The sequence below is a fragment of the Macadamia integrifolia genome, chromosome 5 (assembly GCF_013358625.1).
Source record: "Macadamia integrifolia cultivar HAES 741 chromosome 5, SCU_Mint_v3, whole genome shotgun sequence".
NCBI lineage: Eukaryota > Viridiplantae > Streptophyta > Magnoliopsida > Proteales > Proteaceae > Macadamia > Macadamia integrifolia.
In genome coordinates, this window is record NC_056561.1 from 680,976 (window position 1) to 689,383 (window position 8,408).

The following is an 8,408-nucleotide window of genomic DNA, read 5'->3' on the forward strand; positions in this document are numbered from 1 at the left end:
GGGGGGGGGGTGGCAAAAAATGTTAACTGATCACACATCCCCTAGACACAAGTTTGAGTGAAACAAATACCTTGCCTTTCCATAGGCGTTGCCTCCACATGCTGGTATATTAACTACATGAATAGGTAGCAATCACTCTTCCTTCTTTATTAATTTTAGGATAAAAGGTTGTTGCCAGGTATCGAGGCTCTTGGACAAACGCATGACTAATGAGAGCATACATGGACATCAATGGGGGATTTTTCTTTCCCAAAAGCAGGGCAATCATTCCCATGGTCCTATGTCTTTTTCCCTATTTTTAAATAGGGGAGAATCAGGTTCATGCCGGTCCCTAACACCCACTTTGGATGGTGGAAATATTGATCATTTCAGGATTTCTATTTGTATCGCATTCATACATGAACCACACTCTTGAATAGAGAACTTTTTCTTATTTTTTCTTTAAATCTTTTTTATAAAACACATAATAAAAAATAAAAAATTTCATTTCTGACCATTTTGACAGGAAAAAACAGAACTTAGAATTACATGTACTCTCCATTCTCACGAAATAGACAAGCTATTGTGACCCGTGACACAAAGGCGTCTCTTACGCATTCTAGTTCAGCATTTCTTGCTTTCAAAATTTCACACTTTAAATACCTCAATACTTTATAGGGTTTAGAGTTAGCTTTTGGATCCACAAAACGATAGTCCCACAAAGGCGTTTCTATCTTTCTTTCTTTCTTTTTTTTTTTTTTTTAAATAATAGTCCCCACTTGAGCACTACTTTCTAAGTCACCGTCTCCATACCTCCTTTCCATCAACATTAGTGGAGGATTTCGGTTCTTGTATAATGTCAAATTCTATCTGGATTGGGATATAACATATCACATGGCACTGGTTCTTTGTATAATGCCAAATTCTATCTGAATGTTTGGGTTTGGGTTTGGATTCAGGCTTTCCCTCGTGCAAGTTCCTTCATCGCCTCGGGACCATCATAAGTGGGCCCATGTTTTTCAGGCAGTTGAAAGTTAAAACTTGAAATTTCTACCCCTTGTAAGTTGGGGAAGATGATTACCTTTCAGTGTCCAACAGATTCTTTCTCAGTCAAAAAGGAGCTTTTTAGATCTTGAAACTGTAAAAAGAGTTTGAATATGAGATAAAAGGACAGCCAATCCCGACCAAAATAGCAGAAGAGGTAAGATTATATGTTTCCTTCCCCTCAGATTCATGACCTGGGTTGGGTTAATATTATACCTCCCTCCAGTATCCAGTATCCAGTATCCAGTATCCACCCATGGTAATTATTAGATTACACAAAGTTAGATCCAGGTTTGCCAAACAAAATGCATGGGGAATCATTTTTTTTTTAATAGAAGATATACATATCACGACTAATTGAGGCAGAAAGTCCTATCAAACCCCCCCCCCCCAAAAAAAAGGTAATTTACAATGTCACCCCTTAGAGAATGCCAATATTAGAGGTACACCTCTTCTCTTTCACCAAATTGGACTCCGACCCCCTATCGTTAGTTTCTGTTAAGTAATGCTGTGAAATAACAATTTTGCCCTTATGACTAGTCCCATCCCCAAATCGATAGCTACGATACGGAGCGCCGGAGATCATTCAGAGCACCGATGATCATGGCAGCAGCGACAGACGGCGATGTGGAGGGAGTCGCGGCGACCAGAAGAGACTCAGGTGAACAGGGACTCACGGAGACCAGGGACTCGCGGCAACGACGACAGACGGTGACGTGCAAGGACTCACGGCGAACGTTATGGACTTTTTTTTTTTTTAAAGGAACTAGAGATATGCTCTGCAAAATTAGTAGTTTCCGATATGATCTCCTCTGCCGTAAACTCCCTATAACTATAATTAAGCTCATCAGATTCAGATACCGATGAAAAGCTCTCAGTGGCTGCAGCACTGGTTTCCCTTTTTTTAATAGAATTCGATTCTCCGATGAAGCAATTCTCGTTGGCGACGCAATTCATCCATCTCGTGTTCTATCTCTTTCTTTGATGTTATTGCATTCTCCAATTAAGCTTTGACATGTGATTTTGCCAAAGCTGAAGTTTGGAGTTTTGTCGTCAATTCCGTTAGGAGTTCAATTGTTTTGTGTTCAAGAAACAACATTTCATAGCTCAATTTGTAGAGCACAAGCTTTAAAATTGGGTTGATGCGGTGATGTGGGTAACCAGGCTGGTCACCCACCTCAATCTGCCATGGTAGAAAACTAGAAATACCTATAATTCCTGGACTTGAACTTGCTAGCTTTGAGACAAAGACTCTAGTCATGATCATGGCCGTGAACATCGACTATCTTTCATGGCCTGTGTTGCTCGTAGCAATAACCCTCATCTTCCTCTTCTACTTCCCAACCCATCTCTGCCGCCGACAACCAAACCCACCACCAGGCCCAAAATCATGGCCAATCATCGGAAGCCTCAACCTCATAAACTCTCTTCCCCACCGCTCCATCCACTCTCTCCCAACAATATGGCCCTTTAATCCAATTGCATACGGTTCAGTCCCTGTCGTTGTTGCCTCCTTTGTTCTCATGGCCAAACAATTCCTCAAAACCCACGATCACAACTTCACTTCTCGACCCAAAACCGCCGTTGACAAGTACTTATTTATTGAAGTAGTATATTGGCATTAGCTTTAATGAGTGTACAATGGTGCTCTTATATAGAGATTACAGTCATTGAGTTATAGACAAACTCTATGATCACATGTGGGTTACAGACTCAAACTCTAACATTGTGTATTAGTAAAAAAATAGGACTCTGTTAATATATGTGAGGAATGGACTGAAAATCTATTATCACATGTGAGAGTCATATTCCAACTCTTCTATCGCATGAGGTAGTCTTGGACTACAAGTCAGTCTCTAAAGTTTGTGTTCACTGAAAATACCTACAATGTATGAGAGGTTGTTAAGTGTGAGTATGACTCTAGAGGTTGAGTTCGAGTGGAACTCTAACTGTCCTGATACACCCCCTCAAGGTGAAGATTTGAATGGTCGAATTAGAAGCTTGTCTCGTAGAAAGGAGAATTGTATAGAGCTCAGAGCTTTGGTGGATATCGGTTATCCGGTCATGTGTTGAAATGAACTGCACCTGAAGGTCTTTGGATGCGACTTTATCATGAATAAAGTGGAAGTTAATTTCAACGTGTTTGGTAAGAGTATGAAAGACCGGATTGACCAAAAGGTAAGTGGCCTCAATGTTGTCACACCAAAGAATGGGTGCAATAGGAACATGAATCCCTAATTCCTCAAAGAGAGCGAAGCCAAGTGAGTTCGGCACAGGCATCAGCCACTACTTTGTACTCAGACTCAATGGAGGAGCGTGCAACTATCTTTTGCTTCTTGGAAGCCCATGAGATTAGATTAGGACCCATATAGATAGTCACTAGCCCAGTCAGTATCGAAGAATGCTTGTAATTGGAGGGAACTAGATTTGGAGATGAACAACTCGTGATCCTTGGTACCTTGGAGATAGTGTAGAATCCATTTGACAAGTGTCCAATGGTCTTCAGAGGGGGCATGCATGAACTGGCAGGCACGGTTCACTGAATAAGCCACATCAGGCCTGGTAAGGGTGATGTATTGGAGAGCACCTAATGGAGCGATACCTAGTGGGGTCCAAAAGAAGGACACCCCCTGTGGAAGATGCTACAAAGGTGGTGGCCATGGGGGTAGTGACAGGTTTACAGTCAGTCATGCCAGCCCTCTGTAGGAGATCAGTTATATACCAGTATTGAGAGAGCAGGACCCCATCAGACCAATATAGGGCTTCAATACCAAGGAAAAAGCTTAGATGACCAAGATCCTTGATAGAGAATTCTGAAGCAAGCTGATGAAGGAGAGCTTGAACATGAGTTGGTTGTTTCCTTGTAACCAAGATGTCATCTACGTAGACAGGGTTATGTGACAACAGAGCCTTGCATGTAGATAAACAGTGATGTGTCGGTTTGGAATGATCGAAAACCTAAGCTAGTGAGGAACTCAGATAACCTGTAAAACTAAGCCCTAGGAGACTGTTTGAGCCCATAGAGGGACTTGTGGAGGCGACAGATGTGATTAGGGTGCAGGGCATCTTCAAAACCCTGGGGTTGAGCTATGTAGACTTCCTCAGATAGAATACTATGCAGGAACGCATTCTGAACATCAAGCTGATGAACAACCCATCCTTTAGATATGGCCAAGAAGAGGACCGCCCGTATGGTAGTAGGTTTGATGACAGGAATAAAGGTCTCAGGTAGTCAAGACCAGGTTGTTGATTAAATCCTTTAGCGACCAAATAGGACTTATATCGCTCAAGGGAGCCATATGCAGTCCATTTGATGTGGTACACCCACTTACAGCCAACCAGATCCATAGTTTCCCTGTAAGGCACAAGAGATCAAGTACCATTACTTAATAAAACATTAAATTCATCAAATATAGTAGATCACTAATGAGGAACATTGTGGGCCAAGGAGAAGCATGTAGGTTCAGCGGGGTCAGGTGAGGTGGTGGTAGAGAGGGTCAAGGGGTCGGCATAAAGATCATTTAAGGTTCTGGTGTGGTGGGGTGGGGTGGTAGAGGAGTCAGGGTTAGGGCTGACTAGTGTTGGGTGAGGTGAGAAAGGAGGGGATATGGGAGAGGGTGGTTCAGGTAGGGGCAGTTCTGTGGTGGCAGGAAGAGGGATGGGTGGGTTTGGGAGGGTAGGTAGAGGGGTAGGGTGAGGTTGAGGGGTAGGTATGTTGGGTGCAATGCCCCATGAGGGAGGGAAAGTGGGAGGGGGTTGGGTTGATGAGGATGATGGTGTAGTGTGAAAGGGGAAATTAGATTTGACAAATTTAACGAGACGAGATATGTAAATACAACGAGTGATGATATTCACACAATGATAACCATGATGGAAAGGGCTATATACTAAGAAAACACATGAGGCAGAACGGGTTCAACCTTATGATGGTTGTAAGGACGAAGCCATGGATAGAAAATGCATCCAAAGATTTTTAGAAAAGAGCAGTCTAGAGAATTACTTGTAACTAACTAATGGGGGGATTTGTTAACTATGATAGAGGAGGGCATGAGGTTGATGGGAACAGCTACATGGGATAGTAGAGTAATCTTAGTTTCAACAATGTACCTGTTATGTCGTTCAACTATTCCCTGTTGCTTATGAGTATGAGGGCAAGATAACCTGTGTTGGATGCCCAACTTGACAGAGTAAGATGGGAGAGTATGGAATTCTCCCCCTAATTAGTTTGAATGACCTTGATGGAGTGAGAGAACTGACGTTCCACCAAGGCTTGAAAAGTACGAAATACAGAGTAAACATTAAACTTCAACTTTAAAGCAATAAACCAAATATATTTAGTATGATCATCAACAAATATAATAAAATAACGATTCCTAGTTAAAGAAATTGTGGGGTGGGGGCCCCATACATCACTAAAAATCAAATCCAAAGGAGAGGAACTATGAGAACTAGTTTCACGTAGTGATAATCTACTAGCTTTGCCCATTTGGCAAGCAGAACATAAAGAAGGAGACTTCATGAGCTGATGACCAGGTAACATAAGACGAAGCACACATTCATGAGGATGTCTTAAGCAATGATGTCAGTGAGTGAAAGATGAGGCAGAGGCCAGATTGGCAGAAGGTGATGTTGGAACTGAATAGAGACCATTCTTATTGTGTCAAGTGAAGAGGGTTTGCTTGGTCTGTAGATCCTTCACAGAGAAAAAAGAAAAGTGAAATTTAAAGTAAACATTATTGTCACGACAAAACTACTAAACAGATAACAAAGAACAAGTGAGAGTGGAAACATATAAAACATTAAAAAGAAAAAATGAACGAGAAGGAGAAGGGATGGAAGCAGTGCCTATGTGAGATATAGGAAGACCCTTACCATTACCAACCACGAGTTGGTTACTACCTGTGTATGGATCATAGGTGGAGAATTGGGTTAAGTTACGGGTGAAATGGTGGGTGGCTCTAGTATCAGGGATCCAAGAGGTGGTGAAGGATTGTGGAGGTGTGGGGTGATGGGGTGGGGGCGTGGGGTTAGGGGGTTGAGGGTTAAGGAAGGGTGTAGTATAGTAGGCGTTGGGTTGAGGTGGTGGCCGATTGTAGGGATGGGGAGGGATAGGGAAAATGGTGTCTATGGTAGTTCCTTGTGGGCGGTAGTAGCAAGTGTCTGTCTGATGATTAGTGCATCCACAGATTGTGCATGGATTGTAAGTAAACGCATTAGAGTTACCAAATCCACTAGCACGGCCACCACCGTGACCACGTCCTCGGGAGGAGCCTATACCACGACCATCAGTGGAAAGAGGACCACGACCTTGGTGAGTGACATTGGCTGATGCATCGATGGTAGGATCAACAATGGGAAGATGTGAGTTGAGAAGGTTCTCGTGACTCATAAAGAGATCATGCATGTCGGTGTAGGAGATAGGCTCCTTTTTTACCATCATAATGGAAGCAAGTGCTTGATATTCAGTGCATAGGGCCCGAAAGATGTGGATGTTAAAGTCTTCTTATGGGAGGGGCTTCCCTATATAGCTGCTAGTTCATCAGAGAGATGCTTGGCTCGATGTAGAAACTGAGTAATGGTCTCATCTAGTTTGTGAACCAGATTTTGAAGGGAGATGTTGAAAGACAGAATCCTGATTGTAAACAAAGAATTGAATGCAGCATGGAGGGCATCCCATATCTCTTTGCTAGTGGTCCATCTGACTGCTAATGAAAATATCTCTTCAGAGAGAGAGGCGATAAGAAGACTCATAATAGAGGCGTCTTGTTCACGCCATGCCTTGGCTTTGATGGGATATTGAGGGCAACGATAGTCATCGGTGACATAGTTAAACAGGCGTTGGCCAGTGAGATAGGGTACGACTTGTGTGCTTTAATAAACATAGTTCTTAGATGTGAACTTTAGAGATATCATATAATGAACACCAGAGAGGGATGTGGGATGTGGGATGTGGGGATGGTTTGGCCATGGTAGAAGAGGGAGGAGTTGGTTTGGTCATAAGGGATTGGAGTATAGAAGAGTTATTTGAGGGGTGTGATTAAGAGGGGAAAGAGGAGAAATGTGGGTTGGGTTTTGGTCTTGCTGGTTTTTGTTTTTGTTTTTGTTTTTTTTTTTGTTTGAAAGGGTAGAGATTGAAGTCGTGGGCTGTGGGAGATAGAGGCGAGTGTGTGGTGATGAGAGAGGTGCTCGGTGGAGCTTATGATGCTCTTGATACCATGTTGAAGGAAGTATATTGGCATTAGCTTTAATGAGTGTACAATGATGCTCTTATATAGATATTACAGTCATTGAGTTATAGACAAACTCTATAATCACATGTGGGTTATAGACTCAAACTCTAACACTGTGTATTAGTAACATGGTAGGACTCTGTTAACATATGTGAGTAATGGACTGAAAGTCTATTATCACATATGAGAGTTCTATTCCAACTCTGCTCTCTCATGAGGTAGTCTTGGACTGCAAGTTAGTCTCTAAAGTTTGTGTTCACTGAAAATACCTACAATGTAGGAGAGTTGTTGAGTGTGAGTATGACTCTAGAGGTTGAGTTCGAGTGGGACTCTAATTGTCCTGATATTTTTCAACTACTCTGCCATGACCTGGTCTTCATATGGCCCTTACTAGTGCTTCCTCTCTAAGCTATACTTGACTGAACTCTTCACCCCTAAACATCTCGATTTGTATGAGAAAATTTGAATGGATGAGACGATCGTCGGTGCTTGCCAATGGTTGAGTTGTGAGTTAGGTTTTCTTCTTCAATCGATTTGGGGAATAAAACCTTTGAGGGTAATTTTGGTACTCTGTTATTTTTAAGGGCAAAATGGTATTTAGAAAAAAAATGCTGATGTCAGCATTCGTGGTATATTCTGTAACACTGACTGACGCCAAGTGGTTTGAATCCAATTTGATGAAAAAGAGGGGGTGTCCCTCTAATAGTGGCATTCTCCAGGGGGTGGCATTAACCTCTAAGAGAGGGGACAAACCAAATATTTTTTTTTTCACCCATAGTAAGAGATTGAAGGTTAAGGATTCAGAATTCAGGATTAGGATTTAGGACTCAAGATTCAATGACGAAACAAAGTTTGAATCACTTTATCCCCTTAATGACACTAATTCTTTTCACATTAATGCCTATGAACACACATCCATTTCTTCTCTTCTCTTTTACATGTGGGCCATATGTGGATCGTGTGACATCCACTTTGGTGCTCCTATTGGTCTAAAGTGGGAAATTCCATCATACACCAACGTTGTCTAGATCCTTGCTAGCCACGCCACTTGATCAAGGAGCTATTAACAACACCACCACAATATATACTTGATACAATACCACATTGGTTTTGTTAAAAATATCATTTCGGTCAGGGTTTTTTTTTTTTTTTTTT